This window comes from Trichomycterus rosablanca, chromosome 1 (assembly GCF_030014385.1).
Source record: "Trichomycterus rosablanca isolate fTriRos1 chromosome 1, fTriRos1.hap1, whole genome shotgun sequence".
Lineage (NCBI taxonomy): Eukaryota > Metazoa > Chordata > Actinopteri > Siluriformes > Trichomycteridae > Trichomycterus > Trichomycterus rosablanca.
Window position 1 is genome coordinate 61,085,879 of NC_085988.1, and position 17,102 is coordinate 61,102,980.

Here is a 17,102-nt window from a genome sequence, read left to right on the forward strand (position 1 = left end):
GTCTACCAAGGTCCACTAAAGTATTCCAAGGCCAACTAAGGTCTACCAAGGTCCACAAAGGTCTACCAAGGTCCACTAAAATCTACCAAGGTCCACTAAGGTCTACCAAGGTCTACCAAGGTCTACCGAAGTCCACTAAAGTCTACCAAGGTCCACTAAGGTCTACCAAGGTCGACCAAGGTCTACCAAGGTCTACCAAGGTCCAGTAAGTTCTACCAAGGTCCACTAAGGTCTACTAAGGTCTACCAAGGTCCAGTTAAGTCTACCAAGTTCCACTAAGGTCTACCAAGGTCCACTAAGGTCTACCAAGGTCCATTAAGGTCTACCAAGTTCCACTAAGATGTACCAAGGTCTACCAAGGTCCACTAAGGTCTACCAAGGTCCACTAAGGTCTACCAAGGTCCACTGAGGTCCACTAAGTTCTCCCAAGGTCCACTAAAGTCTACCAAGGTCCACTAAGGTCTACCAAGGTCCACTAAAGTCTGCCAAGGTCCACTAGGATCTACCAAGTTCTACCAAGGTCCACAAAAGTCTACCAAGGTCAACTAAGGTCTACCAAGGTCTACCAAGGTCCACTAAGGTCTACCAAGGTCCACTAAGGTCTTCCAAGATCCACTAAAGTCTACCAAGGTCCACTAAGGTCCAGTAAGGTCTACCAAGGTCCACTAAAGTCTACCAAGGTCCACTAAGGTCTAACAAGGTCCAGTAAGGTCTACCAAAACCAGGTAAGTCTTCCAAGGTCCAGTAAGGTCTACCAAGGTCTACCAAGGTCCACTAAAGTCTATCAAGGTTCACTAAGGTCTACCAAGGTCCACTAAGGTCTACCAAGGTCTACCAAGGTCCACTAAAGTCTACCAAAGTCCACTAAGGTCTACCAAGGTCCACTAAGGTCTACTAAGGTCTACCAAGGTCCAGTTTAGTCTACCAAGGTCCATTAAGGTCTACCAAGGTCCACTAAGGTCTACCAAGGTCCCCTAAAGTCTACCAAGGTCCAATAAGGTCTACCAAGGTCCACTAAGTTCTACCAAGGTCTTCCAAGGTCCACTAAAGTCTATCAAGGTCCACTCAGGTCTACCAAGGTCCACTAAGGTCTACTAAGGTCTTCCAAGGTCCAGTTAAGTCTGCCAAGGTCCACTAAGGTCTACCAAGGTCCACTAAGGTCTAGTAAGGTCTACCAAGGTCCAGTTAAGTCTACCAAGGTCAACTAAGGTCTAACAAGGTCCACTAAAGTCTACCAAGGTCCACTAAGGTCTACCAAGGTCCACTATGGTCTACCAAGGTCCACTAAGGTCTCCCAAGGTCTCCCAAGGTCTCCCAAGGTCCACTAACGTCCACTAAGGTCTTCCAAGGTCCACTAAAGTCTACCAAGGTCCACTAAGGTCTACCAAGGTCCACTAAGGTCTACAAAGGTCCACTAAGGTCTACCAAGGTCCAGTTAAGTCTACCAAGGTCCACTCAGGTCTACCAAGGTCCACTAAGGTCTACTAAGGTCTTCCAAGGTCCAGTTAAGTCTGCCAAGGTCCACTAAGGTCTACCAAGGTCTACTAAAGTCTACCAAGGTCCAGTTAAGTCTACCAAGGTCCACTAAGGACTACCAAGGTCCACTAAGGTCTAACAAGGTCTACCAAGGTCCACTAAAGTCTACCAAGGTCCACTAAGGTCTACCAAGGTCTACCAAGGTCCACTAAAGTCTACCAAGGTCCACTAAGGTCTATCAAGATCCACTAAGGTCTAACAAGGTCTACCAAGGTCCACTAAGGTCTACCATGGTCTACCAAGGTCTACCAAGGTCTACCGAAGTCCACTAAAGTCTACCAAGGTCCACTAAGGTCTACCAAGGTCTACCAAGGTCTACCAAGGTCTACCAAGGTCTACCAAGGTCCAGTAAGTTCTACCAAGGTCCACTAAGGTCTACTAAGGTCTACCAAGGTCCAGTTAAGTCTACCAAGTTCCACTAAGGTCTACCAAGGTCCACTAAGGTCTACCAAGGTCCATTAAGGTCTACCAAGTTCCACTAAGATGTACCAAGGTCCACCAAGGTCCACTAAGGTCTACCAAGGTCCACTAAGGTCTACCAAGGTCCACTAAGGTCCACTAAGTTCTCCCAAGGTCCACTAAAGTCTACCAAGGTCCACTAAGGTCTACCAAGGTCCACTAAAGTCTGCCAAGGTCCACTAGGATCTACCAAGTTCTACCAAGGTCCACAAAAGTCTACCAAGGTCAACTAAGGTCTACCAAGGTCTACCAAGGTCCACTAAGGTCTACCAAGGTCCACTAAGGTCTTCCAAGATCCACTAAAGTCTACCAAGGTCCACTAAGGTCCAGTAAGGTCTACCAAGGTCCACTAAAGTCTACCAAGGTCCACTAAGGTCTAACAAGGTCCAGTAAGGTCTACCAAAACCAGGTAAGTCTTCCAAGGTCCAGTAAGGTCTACCAAGGTCTACCAAGGTCCACTAAGGTCTACCAAGGTCCACTAAGGTCTTCCAAGATCCACTAAAGTCTACCAAGGTCCACTAAGGTCCAGTAAGGTCTACCAAGGTCCACTAAAGTCTACCAAGGTCCACTAAGGTCTAACAAGGTCCAGTAAGGTCTACCAAAACCAGGTAAGTCTACCAAGGTCCACTAAGGTCTACCAAGGTCTACCAAGGTCCACTAAAGTCTACCAAAGTCCACTAAGGTCTACCAAGGTCCACTAAGGTCTACTAAGGTCTACCAAGGTCCAGTTTAGTCTACCAAGGTCCATTAAGGTCTACCAAGGTCCACTAAGGTCTACCAAGGTCCCCTAAAGTCTACCAAGGTCCAATAAGGTCTACCAAGGTCCACTAAGTTCTACCAAGGTCTTCCAAGGTCCACTAAAGTCTATCAAGGTCCACTCAGGTCTACCAAGGTCCACTCAGGTCTACCAAGGTCCACTAAGGTCTACTAAGGTCTTCCAAGGTCCAGTTAAGTCTGCCAAGGTCCACTAAGGTCTATCAAGATCCACTAAGGTCTAACAAGGTCTACCAAGGTCCACTAAGGTCTACCATGGTCTACCAAGGTCTACCAAGGTCTACCGAAGTCCACTAAAGTCTACCAAGGTCCACTAAGGTCTACCAAGGTCTACCAAGGTCTACCAAGGTCTACCAAGGTCTACCAAGGTCCAGTAAGTTCTACCAAGGTCCACTAAGGTCTACTAAGGTCTACCAAGGTCCAGTTAAGTCTACCAAGTTCCACTAAGGTCTACCAAGGTCCACTAAGGTCTACCAAGGTCCATTAAGGTCTACCAAGTTCCACTAAGATGTACCAAGGTCTACCAAGGTCCACTAAGGTCTACCAAGGTCCACTAAGGTCTACCAAGGTCCACTAAGGTCCACTAAGTTCTCCCAAGGTCCACTAAAGTCTACCAAGGTCCACTAAGGTCTACCAAGGTCCACTAAAGTCTGCCAAGGTCCACTAGGATCTACCAAGTTCTACCAAGGTCCACAAAAGTCTACCAAGGTCAACTAAGGTCTACCAAGGTCTACCAAGGTCCACTAAGGTCTACCAAGGTCCACTAAGGTCTTCCAAGATCCACTAAAGTCTACCAAGGTCCACTAAGGTCCAGTAAGGTCTACCAAGGTCCACTAAAGTCTACCAAGGTCCACTAAGGTCTAACAAGGTCCAGTAAGGTCTACCAAAACCAGGTAAGTCTTCCAAGGTCCAGTAAGGTCTACCAAGGTCTACCAAGGTCCACTAAAGTCTATCAAGGTTCACTAAGGTCTACCAAGGTCCACTAAGGTCTACCAAGGTCTACCAAGGTCCACTAAAGTCTACCAAAGTCCACTAAGGTCTACCAAGGTCCACTAAGGTCTACTAAGGTCTACCAAGGTCCAGTTTAGTCTACCAAGGTCCATTAAGGTCTACCAAGGTCCACTAAGGTCTACCAAGGTCCCCTAAAGTCTACCAAGGTCCAATAAGGTCTACCAAGGTCCACTAAGTTCTACCAAGGTCTTCCAAGGTCCACTAAAGTCTATCAAGGTCCACTCAGGTCTACCAAGGTCCACTCAGGTCTACCAAGGTCCACTAAGGTCTACTAAGGTCTTCCAAGGTCCAGTTAAGTCTGCCAAGGTCCACTAAGGTCTACCAAGGTCCACTAAGGTCTAGTAAGGTCTACCAAGGTCCAGTTAAGTCTACCAAGGTCAACTAAGGTCTAACAAGGTCCACTAAAGTCTACCAAGGTCCACTAAGGTCTACCAAGGTCCACTATGGTCTACCAAGGTCCACTAAGGTCTCCCAAGGTCTCCCAAGGTCTCCCAAGGTCCACTAACGTCCACTAAGGTCTTCCAAGGTCCACTAAAGTCTACCAAGGTCCACTAAGGTCTACCAAGGTCCACTAAGGTCTACAAAGGTCCACTAAGGTCTACCAAGGTCCAGTTAAGTCTACCAAGGTCCACTCAGGTCTACCAAGGTCCACTAAGGTCTACTAAGGTCTTCCAAGGTCCAGTTAAGTCTGCCAAGGTCCACTAAGGTCTACCAAGGTCTACTAAAGTCTACCAAGGTCCAGTTAAGTCTACCAAGGTCCACTAAGGACTACCAAGGTCCACTAAGGTCTAACAAGGTCTACCAAGGTCCACTAAAGTCTACCAAGGTCCACTAAGGTCTACCAAGGTCTACCAAGGTCCACTAAAGTCTACCAAGGTCCACTAAGGTCTATCAAGATCCACTAAGGTCTAACAAGGTCTACCAAGGTCCACTAAAGTCTACCAAGGTCTACTAAGGTCTACCAAGGTCTGCCAAGGTCTCCCAAGGTCTCCCAAGGTCCATCAAGGTCTACCAAGGTCCACTAAGGTCTACTAAGGTCTACCAAGGTCCAGTTAAGTCTAGCAAGGTCCACTTAGGTCTACCAATGTCCACTAAAGTCTACCAAGATCCACTAAAGTCTACCAAGGTCCACTAAGGTCTACCAAGGTCCACTAAGGTCTACCAAGGTCCACTAAGATCTACCAAGGTCTTCCAAGGTCCACTAAAGTCTACCAAGGTCCACTAAGGTCTACCAAGGTCCACTAAGGTCTCCCAAGGTCCACTAAGGTCCACTAAGGTCTTCCAAGGTCCACTAAAGTCTACCAAGGTCCGCTAAGGTCTACCAAGTTCCACTAAGGTCTACCAAGGTCCAGTTAAGTCTACCAAGGTCCACTAAGGTGTACCAAGGTCCACTAAGGTGTACCAAGGTCTACCAAGGTCCACTAAAGTCTAACAAGGTCCACTAAGGTCTACCAAGGTCTACTAAGGTCTACCAAGGTCCACTAAAGTCTACCAAGGTCCACTAAAGTCTCCCAAGGTCCACTAAGGTCTACTAAGGTCTACCAAGGTCCAGTTAAATTTACCAAGGTCCACTAAGGTCTACCAAGGTCCACTAAGGTCTACCAAGGTCCACTAAGGTCTACCAAGGTCCAATAAGGTCTAGTAAGGTCTACCAAGGTCCAGTTAAGTCTACCAAGGTCAACTAAGGTCTAACAAGGTCCACTAAAGTCTACCAAGGTCCACTAAGGTCTACCAAGGTCCACTATGGTCTACCAAGGTCCACTAAGGTCTCCCAAGGTCTCCCAAGGTCTCCCAAGGTCTCCCAAGGTCCACTAAGGTCTTCCAAGGTCCACCAAAGTCTACCAAGGTCCACTAAGGTCTACCAAGGTCAACTAAGGTCTACCAAGGTCCAGATAAGTCTTTCAAGGTCCACTAAAGTCTACCAAGGTCCAATAAGGTCTCCCAAGGTCCACTAAGGTCTACTAAGGTCTGCCAAGGTCCAGTTAAGTCTACCAAGGTCCACTAAGGTCAACCAAGGTCCAGTAAAGTCTACCAAGGTCCACTAAGGTCTACTAAGGTCTACCAAGGTCCAGTTAAGTCTACCAAGGTCCATTAAGGTCTACCAAGGTCCACTAAGGTCTTCCAAGGTCCACTAGGGTCTACTAAGGTCTACCAAGGTCCAGTTAAGTCTATCAAGGTCCACTAAGGTCTACCATAGTCCACTAAAGTCTACCAAGGTCCACTAAGATCTACCAACGTCCACTAAAGTCTACCAAGGTCCACTAAGGTCTACCAAGGTACAGTTAAGTCTACGAAGGTCCACTAAGGTCTACCAAGGTCCACTAAAGCCTACCAAGGTCCACTAAGGTGTACCAAGGTCTACCAAGGTCCACTAAGGTCTACCAAGGTCCACTAAGGTCTACCAAGGTCTACCAAGGTCTACCAAGGTCTACCAAGGTCCACTAAAGTCCACCAAGGTCCACTAAGGTCTACCAAGGTCCACTAAGGTCTACCAAGGTCCACTAAGGTCTACCAAGGTCTACCAAGGTCCACTAAAGTCTACCAAGGTCCACTAAGGTCTACCAAGGTCCAATAAGGTCTACCAAGGTCCAGTTAAGTCTACGAAGTTCCACTAAGGTGTACCAAGGTCCACTAAGGTCTAGTAAGGTCTACCAAGGTCCAGTTAAGTCTACCAAGGTCCACTAAGGTCTAACAAGGTCCACTAAAGTCTACCAAGGTCCACTAAGGTCTACCAAGGTCCAATAAGGTCTACCAAGGTCCACTAAGATCTACCAAGGTCCACTAAAGTCAACCAAGGTCCACTAAGGTCTCCCAAGGTCTCCCAAGGTCCACTAAGGTCCACTAAGGTCTTCCAAGGTCCAATAAAGTCTGCCAAGGTCCACTAAGGTCTACCAAGGTCCAGATAAGTCTATCAAGGTCCAGTAAGGTCTACCAAGGTCCACTAAAGTCTACCAAGGTCCACTAAGGTCTAGCATGGTCCACTAAGGTCCACTAAGGTCTTCCAAGGTCCACTAAAGTCTACTAAGGTCTACCAAGGTCCACTAAAGTCTACCAAGGTCCACTAAGGTCTACCAAGGTCTACCAAGGTCCACTAAGGGCTACCAAGGTCCACTAAGGTCTATTAAGGTCTACCAAGGTCCAGTTAAGTCTTCCAAGGTCCAGTAAGGTCTACCAAGGTCCACTAAAGTCTACCAAGGTCCACTAAGGTCTAGCATGGTCCACTAAGGTCCACTAAGGTCTTCCAAGGTCCACTAAAGTCTACCAAGGTTCACTAAGGTCTACCAAGGTCCAGTTAAGTCTACCAAGGTCCACTAAGGTCTACCAAGGTCTACCAAGGTCCACTAAAGTCTACCAAGGTCCACTAAGGTCTACCAAGGTCTACTAAGGTCTACCAAGGTCCACTAAAGTCTACCAAGGTCCACTAAGGTCTTCCAAGGTCCACTAAGGTCTACTAAGGTCTTCCAAGGTCCAGTTAAGTCTACCAAGGTCCACTAAGGTCTACCAAGGTCCAGTAAAGTCTACCAAGGTCCACTAAGGTCTACTAAGGTCTTTCAAGGTCCAGTTAAGTCTACTAAGGTCCAATAAGGTCTACCAAAGTCCACTAGGGTCTACTAAGGTCTACCAAGGTCCAGTTAAGTGTATCAAGGTCCACTAAGGTCTACCATCGTCCACGAAAGTCTACCAAGGTCCACTAAGATCTACCAACGTCCACTAAAGTCTACCAAGGTCCACTAAGGTCTACCAAGGTCCAGTTAAGTCTACGAAGGTCCACTAAGGTCTACCAAGGTCCACTAAAGCCTACCAAGGTCCACTAAGGTCTACCAAGATCTACCAAGGTCCACTAAGGTCTACCAATTTCCACTAAGGTCTACCAAGGTCTACCAAGGTCTACCAAGGTCTACCAAGGTCTACCAAGGTCTACTAAAGTCTACCAAGGTCCAGTTAAGTCTACCAAGGTCCACTAAGGTCTGCTAAGGTCTAGCAAGGTCCAGTTAAGTCTACCAAGGTCCACTAAGGTCTACCAAAATCCACTAAAGTCTACCAAGGTCCACTAAGGTCTACCAAGGTCCACTAAGGTCTACCAAGGTCCAATCAGGTCTACCAAGGTCCACTCAGGTCCACTAAGGTCTACCAAGGTCCAGTTAAGTCTACCAACGTCCATTAAGGTCTACCAAGGTCCACTAAAGTCTACCAAGGTCCATTAAGGTCTACCAAGGTCCACTAAGGTCCACCAAGGTCCAGTTAAGTCTACCAAGGTCCACCAAGGTCTACCAAGGTCCTCTAAAGTCAACCAAGGTCCACTAAGGTCTACCAAGGTCCACTAAAGTCTACCAAGGTCCACAAAGGTCTCCCAAGGTACACTAAGGTCTACTAAGGTCTGCCAAGGTCCACTAAGGTCTACCAAGGTCCACTAAGGTCTACCAAGGTCCACTAAGGTCTACCAAGAACCACTAAGGTCTACCAAGGTCCACTAAGGTCTACCAAGGTCCACTAAGGTCTACCAAGGTCCAGTTAAGCCTACCAAGGTCCACTAAGGTCTACCAAGGTCTGCTAAGGTCTACCAAGGTCCACTAAAGTCTACTAAAGTCAACTAAGGTCTACCAAGGTCTACCAAGGTCCACTAAGGTCTACCAAGGTCCACTAAGGTCTACCAAGGTCTACTTAAGTCTACCAAGGTCCATTAAAGTCTACCAAGGTCCACTAAGGTCTACCAAGGTCCACCAAGGTCTACCAAGGTCCAGTAAGGTCTACCAAGGTCCACTTAAGTCTACCAAGGTCCACTAAGGTCTACCAAGGTCCACTAAAGTCTACCAAGGTCCACTAAGTTCTGCCATGGTCCACTAAAGTCTACCAAGGTCCAGTAAGGTCTACCAAGGTCCACTAAGGTCTACCAAGGTCCACTAAGGTCTACCAAGGTCCAGTTAATTCTACCAAGGTCCACTAAGGTCTACCAAGGTCCACTAAAGTCTACCAAGGTCCACTAAGGTCTACCAAGGTCCACTAAGGTCTACAAAGGTCCACTAAGGTCTTCCAAGGTCCACTAAGGTCTACCAAGGTCCACTAAGGTCTACCAAAAGCCACTAAGGTCTACCATGGTCCACTAAGGTCTAATAAGGTCTACCAAGGTCCAGTTAAGTCTACCAAGGTCCACTAAGGTCTACCAAGGTCCAGTTAAGTCTATCAAGGTCCAATAAGGTCTACCAAGGTCCACTAAAGTATTCCAAGGCCAACTAAGGTCTACCAAGGTCCACAAAGGTCTACCAAGGTCCACTAAAGTCTACCAAGGTCCACTAAGGTCTACCATGGTCTACCAAGGTCTACCAAGGTCTACCGAAGTCCACTAAAGTCTACCAAGGTCCACTAAGGTCTACCAAGGTCTACCAAGGTCTACCAAGGTCTACCAAGGTCCAGTAAGTTCTACCAAGGTCCACTAAGGTCTACTAAGGTCTACCAAGGTCCAGTTAAGTCTACCAAGTTCCACTAAGGTCTACCAAGGTCCACTAAGGTCTACCAAGGTCCATTAAGGTCTACCAAGTTCCACTAAGATGTACCAAGGTCTACCAAGGTCCACTAAGGTCTACCAAGGTCCACTAAGGTCTACCAAGGTCCACTAAGGTCCACTAAGTTCTCCCAAGGTCCACTAAAGTCTACCAAGGTCCACTAAGGTCTACCAAGGTCCACTAAAGTCTGCCAAGGTCCACTAGGATCTACCAAGTTCTACCAAGGTCCACAAAAGTCTACCAAGGTCAACTAAGGTCTACCAAGGTCTACCAAGGTCCACTAAGGTCTACCAAGGTCCACTAAGGTCTTCCAAGATCCACTAAAGTCTACCAAGGTCTCCCAAGGTCCACTAAGGTCCACTAAGGTCTTCCAAGGTCCAATAAAGTCTGCCAAGGTCCACTAAGGTCTACCAAGGTCCAGATAAGTCTATCAAGGTCCAGTAAGGTCTACCAAGGTCCACTAAGATCTACCAAGGTCCACTAAAGTCAACCAAGGTCCACTAAGGTCTCCCAAGGTCTCCCAAGGTCCACTAAGGTCCACTAAGGTCTTCCAAGGTCCAATAAAGTCTGCCAAGGTCCACTAAGGTCTACCAAGGTCCAGATAAGTCTATCAAGGTCCAGTAAGGTCTACCAAGGTCCACTAAAGTCTACCAAGGTCCACTAAGGTCTAGCATGGTCCACTAAGGTCCACTAAGGTCTTCCAAGGTCCACTAAAGTCTACTAAGGTCTACCAAGGTCCACTAAAGTCTACCAAGGTCCACTAAGGTCTACCAAGGTCTACCAAGGTCCACTAAGGGCTACCAAGGTCCACTAAGGTCTATTAAGGTCTACCAAGGTCCAGTTAAGTCTTCCAAGGTCCAGTAAGGTCTACCAAGGTCCACTAAAGTCTACCAAGGTCCACTAAGGTCTAGCATGGTCCACTAAGGTCCACTAAGGTCTTCCAAGGTCCACTAAAGTCTACCAAGGTTCACTAAGGTCTACCAAGGTCCAGTTAAGTCTACCAAGGTCCACTAAGGTCTACCAAGGTCTACCAAGGTCCACTAAAGTCTACCAAGGTCCACTAAGGTCTACCAAGGTCTACTAAGGTCTACCAAGGTCCACTAAAGTCTACCAAGGTCCACTAAGGTCTTCCAAGGTCCACTAAGGTCTACTAAGGTCTTCCAAGGTCCAGTTAAGTCTACCAAGGTCCACTAAGGTCTACCAAGGTCCAGTAAAGTCTACCAAGGTCCACTAAGGTCTACTAAGGTCTTTCAAGGTCCAGTTAAGTCTACTAAGGTCCAATAAGGTCTACCAAAGTCCACTAGGGTCTACTAAGGTCTACCAAGGTCCAGTTAAGTGTATCAAGGTCCACTAAGGTCTACCATCGTCCACGAAAGTCTACCAAGGTCCACTAAGATCTACCAACGTCCACTAAAGTCTACCAAGGTCCACTAAGGTCTACCAAGGTCCAGTTAAGTCTACGAAGGTCCACTAAGGTCTACCAAGGTCCACTAAAGCCTACCAAGGTCCACTAAGGTCTACCAAGATCTACCAAGGTCCACTAAGGTCTACCAATTTCCACTAAGGTCTACCAAGGTCTACCAAGGTCTACCAAGGTCTACCAAGGTCTACCAAGGTCTACTAAAGTCTACCAAGGTCCAGTTAAGTCTACCAAGGTCCACTAAGGTCTGCTAAGGTCTAGCAAGGTCCAGTTAAGTCTACCAAGGTCCACTAAGGTCTACCAAAATCCACTAAAGTCTACCAAGGTCCACTAAGGTCTACCAAGGTCCACTAAGGTCTACCAAGGTCCAATCAGGTCTACCAAGGTCCACTCAGGTCCACTAAGGTCTACCAAGGTCCAGTTAAGTCTACCAACGTCCATTAAGGTCTACCAAGGTCCACTAAAGTCTACCAAGGTCCATTAAGGTCTACCAAGGTCCACTAAGGTCCACCAAGGTCCAGTTAAGTCTACCAAGGTCCACCAAGGTCTACCAAGGTCCTCTAAAGTCAACCAAGGTCCACTAAGGTCTACCAAGGTCCACTAAAGTCTACCAAGGTCCACAAAGGTCTCCCAAGGTACACTAAGGTCTACTAAGGTCTGCCAAGGTCCACTAAGGTCTACCAAGGTCCACTAAGGTCTACCAAGGTCCACTAAGGTCTACCAAGAACCACTAAGGTCTACCAAGGTCCACTAAGGTCTACCAAGGTCCACTAAGGTCTACCAAGGTCCAGTTAAGCCTACCAAGGTCCACTAAGGTCTACCAAGGTCTGCTAAGGTCTACCAAGGTCCACTAAAGTCTACTAAAGTCAACTAAGGTCTACCAAGGTCTACCAAGGTCCACTAAGGTCTACCAAGGTCCACTAAGGTCTACCAAGGTCTACTTAAGTCTACCAAGGTCCATTAAAGTCTACCAAGGTCCACTAAGGTCTACCAAGGTCCACCAAGGTCTACCAAGGTCCAGTAAGGTCTACCAAGGTCCACTTAAGTCTACCAAGGTCCACTAAGGTCTACCAAGGTCCACTAAAGTCTACCAAGGTCCACTAAGTTCTGCCATGGTCCACTAAAGTCTACCAAGGTCCAGTAAGGTCTACCAAGGTCCACTAAGGTCTACCAAGGTCCACTAAGGTCTACCAAGGTCCAGTTAATTCTACCAAGGTCCACTAAGGTCTACCAAGGTCCACTAAAGTCTACCAAGGTCCACTAAGGTCTACCAAGGTCCACTAAGGTCTACAAAGGTCCACTAAGGTCTTCCAAGGTCCACTAAGGTCTACCAAGGTCCACTAAGGTCTACCAAAAGCCACTAAGGTCTACCATGGTCCACTAAGGTCTAATAAGGTCTACCAAGGTCCAGTTAAGTCTACCAAGGTCCACTAAGGTCTACCAAGGTCCAGTTAAGTCTATCAAGGTCCAGTAAGGTCTACCAAGGTCCACTAAAGTATTCCAAGGCCAACTAAGGTCTACCAAGGTCCACAAAGGTCTACCAAGGTCCACTAAAGTCTACCAAGGTCCACTAAGGTCTACCATGGTCTACCAAGGTCTACCAAGGTCTACCGAAGTCCACTAAAGTCTACCAAGGTCCACTAAGGTCTACCAAGGTCTACCAAGGTCTACCAAGGTCTACCAAGGTCCAGTAAGTTCTACCAAGGTCCACTAAGGTCTACTAAGGTCTACCAAGGTCCAGTTAAGTCTACCAAGTTCCACTAAGGTCTACCAAGGTCCACTAAGGTCTACCAAGGTCCATTAAGGTCTACCAAGTTCCACTAAGATGTACCAAGGTCTACCAAGGTCCACTAAGGTCTACCAAGGTCCACTAAGGTCTACCAAGGTCCACTAAGGTCCACTAAGTTCTCCCAAGGTCCACTAAAGTCTACCAAGGTCCACTAAGGTCTACCAAGGTCCACTAAAGTCTGCCAAGGTCCACTAGGATCTACCAAGTTCTACCAAGGTCCACTAAAGTCCACCAAGGTCCACTAAGGTCTACCAAGGTCCACTAAGGTCTACCAAGGTCCACTAAGGTCTACCAAGGTCTACCAAGGTCCACTAAAGTCTACCAAGGTCCACTAAGGTCTACCAAGGTCCAATAAGGTCTACCAAGGTCCAGTTAAGTCTACGAAGTTCCACTAAGGTGTACCAAGGTCCACTAAGGTCTAGTAAGGTCTACCAAGGTCCAGTTAAGTCTACCAAGGTCCACTAAGGTCTAACAAGGTCCACTAAAGTCTACCAAGGTCCACTAAGGTCTACCAAGGTCCAATAAGGTCTACCAAGGTCCACTAAGATCTACCAAGGTCCACTAAAGTCAACCAAGGTCCACTAAGGTCTCCCAAGGTCTCCCAAGGTCCACTAAGGTCCACTAAGGTCTTCCAAGGTCCACTAAAGTCTGCCAAGGTCCACTAAGGTCTACCAAGGTCCAGATAAGTCTATCAAGGTCCAGTAAGGTCTACCAAGGTCCACTAAAGTCTACCAAGGTCCACTAAGGTCTAGCATGGTCCACTAAGGTCCACTAAGGTCTTCCAAGGTCCACTAAAGTCTACTAAGGTCTACCAAGGTCCACTAAAGTCTACCAAGGTCCACTAAGGTCTACCAAGGTCTACCAAGGTCCACTAAGGGCTACCAAGGTCCACTAAGGTCTATTAAGGTCTACCAAGGTCCAGTTAAGTCTTCCAAGGTCCAGTAAGGTCTACCAAGGTCCACTAAAGTCTACCAAGGTCCACTAAGGTCTAGCATGGTCCACTAAGGTCCACTAAGGTCTTCCAAGGTCCACTAAAGTCTACCAAGGTTCACTAAGGTCTACCAAGGTCCAGTTAAGTCTACCAAGGTCCACTAAGGTCTACCAAGGTCTACCAAGGTCCACTAAAGTCTACCAAGGTCCACTAAGGTCTACCAAGGTCTACTAAGGTCTACCAAGGTCCACTAAAGTCTACCAAGGTCCACTAAGGTCTTCCAAGGTCCACTAAGGTCTACTAAGGTCTTCCAAGGTCCAGTTAAGTCTACCAAGGTCCACTAAGGTCTACCAAGGTCCAGTAAAGTCTACCAAGGTCCACTAAGGTCTACTAAGGTCTTTCAAGGTCCAGTTAAGTCTACTAAGGTCCAATAAGGTCTACCAAAGTCCACTAGGGTCTACTAAGGTCTACCAAGGTCCAGTTAAGTGTATCAAGGTCCACTAAGGTCTACCATAGTCCACGAAAGTCTACCAAGGTCCACTAAGATCTACCAACGTCCACTAAAGTCTACCAAGGTCCACTAAGGTCTACCAAGGTCCAGTTAAGTCTACGAAGGTCCACTAAGGTCTACCAAGGTCCACTAAAGCCTACCAAGGTCCACTAAGGTCTACCAAGATCTACCAAGGTCCACTAAGGTCTACCAATTTCCACTAAGGTCTACCAAGGTCTACCAAGGTCTACCAAGGTCTACCAAGGTCTACTAAAGTCTACCAAGGTCCAGTTAAGTCTACCAAGGTCCACTAAGGTCTGCTAAGGTCTAGCAAGGTCCAGTTAAGTCTACCAAGGTCCACTAAGGTCTACCAAAATCCACTAAAGTCTACCAAGGTCCACTAAGGTCTACCAAGGTCCACTAAGGTCTACCAAGGTCCAATCAGGTCTACCAAGGTCCACTCAGGTCCACTAAGGTCTACCAAGGTCCAGTTAAGTCTACCAACGTCCATTAAGGTCTACCAAGGTCCACTAAAGTCTACCAAGGTCCATTAAGGTCTACCAAGGTCCACTAAGGTCCACCAAGGTCCAGTTAAGTCTACCAAGGTCCACTAAAGTCTACCAAGGTCCACTAAGGTCTACCAAGGTCCACTAAGCTCTACCAAAAGCCACTAAGGTCTACCATGGTCCACTAAGGTCTAATAAGGTCTACCAAGGTCCAGTTAATTCTATCAAGGTCCAGTAAGGTCTACCAAGGTCCACTAAAGTCTACCATGGTCCACTAAGGTCTACCAAGGTCCACAAAGGTCTACCAAGGTCCACTAAAGTCTACCAAGGTCCACTAAGGTCTTCCAAGGTCTACCAAGGTCTACAAAGGTCCACTAAAGTCTACCAAGGTCCACTAAGGTCTACCAAGGTCTACCAAGGTCTACCAAGGTCTACCAAGGTCCACTTAGTTCTACCAGGGTCCACTTAGGTCTACTAAGGTCTACCAAGGTCCAGTTAAGTCTACCAAGTTCCACTAAGGTCTTCCAAGGTCCACTAAGGTCTACCAAGGTCCATTAAGGTCTACCAAGGCCCACTAAGATCTACCAAGGTCTACCAATGTCCACTAAGGTCTACCAAGGTCCACTAAGGTCTACCAAGGTCCACTAAGGTCCACTTAGGTCTACCAAGGTCCACTAAGGTCTACCAAGGTCCACTAAAGTCTGCCAAGGTCCACTAGGATCTACCAAGGTCTACCAAGGTCCACAAAAGTCTACCAAGGTCCACTAAGGTCTACCAAGGTCCACTAAGGTCTACAAAGGTCCAGTTAGGTCTACCAAGGTCGACTAAGGTCTACCAAGTTCCACTAAGGTCTACCAAGGTCTACCAAGGTCCACTAAAGTCTACCAAGGTCCAGTAAGGTCTACCAAGGTCTACCAAGGTCCACAAAGGTCTACCAAGGTCTACCAAGGTCCACTAAGGTCTACCAAGGTCCACTAAGGTCTACCAAGGACACTAAGGTCTACCAAGATCCACTAAGGTCTAGCAAGGTCCACTACAGTCTACCAAGGTCCACTAAGGTCTACCATGGTCCACTAAGGTCTACCAAGGAAACTAAGGTCTACCAAGGTCCACTAAGATCTACCAAGGTCCACTACAGTCTACCAAGGTCTACTACAGTCTACCAAGGTCTACTCAGGTCTACCAAGGTCCACTCAGGTCCACTAAGGTCTACCAAGGTCCAGTTAAGTCTACCAAGGTCCACTAAGGTCTACCAAGGTCCACTAAAGTCTACCAAGGTCCATTAAGGTCTACCAAGGTCCACTAAGGTCCACCAAGGTCCATTTAAGTCTACCAAGGTCCACTAAAGTCTACCAAGGTCCACTAAGGTCTACCAAGGTCCACTAAGCTCTACCAAAAGTTACTAAGGTCTACCATGGTCCACTAAGGTCTAATAAGGTCTACCAAGGTCCAGTTAACTCTATCAAGGTCCAGTAAGGTCTACCAAGGTCCACTAAAGTCTACCATGGTCCACTAAGGTCTACCAAGGTCCACAAAGGTCTACCAAGGTCCACTAAAGTCTACCAAGGTCCACTAAGGTCTTCCAAGGTCTACCAAGGTCTACCAAGGTCCACTAAAGTCTACCAAGGTCCACTAAGGTCTACCAAGGTCTACCAAGGTCTACCAAGGTCCACCAAGGTCCACTTAGTTCTACCAGGGTCCACTTAGGTCTACTAAGGTCTACCAAGGTCCAGTTAAGTCTACCAAGTTCCACTAAGGTCTTCCAAGGTCCACTAAGGTCTACCAAGGTCCATTAAGGTCTACCAAGGTCCACTAAGATCTACCAAGGTCTACCAAGGTCTACCAATGTCCACTAAGGTCTACCAAGGTCCACTAAGGTCTTCCAAGGTCCACTAAGGTCCACTTAGGTCTACCAAGGTCCACTAAGGTCTACCAAGGTCCACTAAAGTCTGCCAAGGTCCACTAGGATCTACCAAGGTCTACCAAGGTCCACAAAAGTCTACCAAGGTCCACTAAGGTCTACCAAGGTCTACCAAGGTCCACTAAGGTCTACCAAGGTCCACTAAGGTCTACCAAGGTCCACTAAAGTCTAACAAGGTACACTAAGGTCTAACAAGGTCCAGTAAGGTCAACCAAAACCAGGTAAGTCTTCCAAGGTCCACTAAGGTCTACCAAGGTCTACCAAGGTCCACTAAAGTCTACCAAGGTCCACTAAGGTCTACCAAGGTCCACTAAGGTCTACCAAGGTCTACCAAGGTCCACTAAAGTCTACCAAAGTCCACTAAGGTCTACCAAGGTCTACCAAGGTCCAGTTTAGTCTACCAAGGTCCACTGAGGTCTACCAAGGTCCACTAAAGTCTACCAAGGTCCACTAAGGTCTACTAAGGTCTACCAAGGTCCAGTTAAGTCTATCAAGGTCCATTAAGGTCTACCAAGATCCACTAAGGTCTTCCAAGGTCCACCAAGGTCTACCAAGGTCTACCAAGGTCCACTAAAGTCTACCAAGGTCCACTAAGGTCTACCAAGGTCCACTAAGGTCTACTAAGGTCTTCCAAGGTCCAGTTAAGTCTACCAAGGTCCACTAAGGTCTACCAAGGTCTACTAAAGTCTACCAAGGTCCAGTTAAGTCTACCAAGGTCCACTAAGGTCTGCTAAGGTCTAGCAAGGTCCAGTTAAGTCTACCAA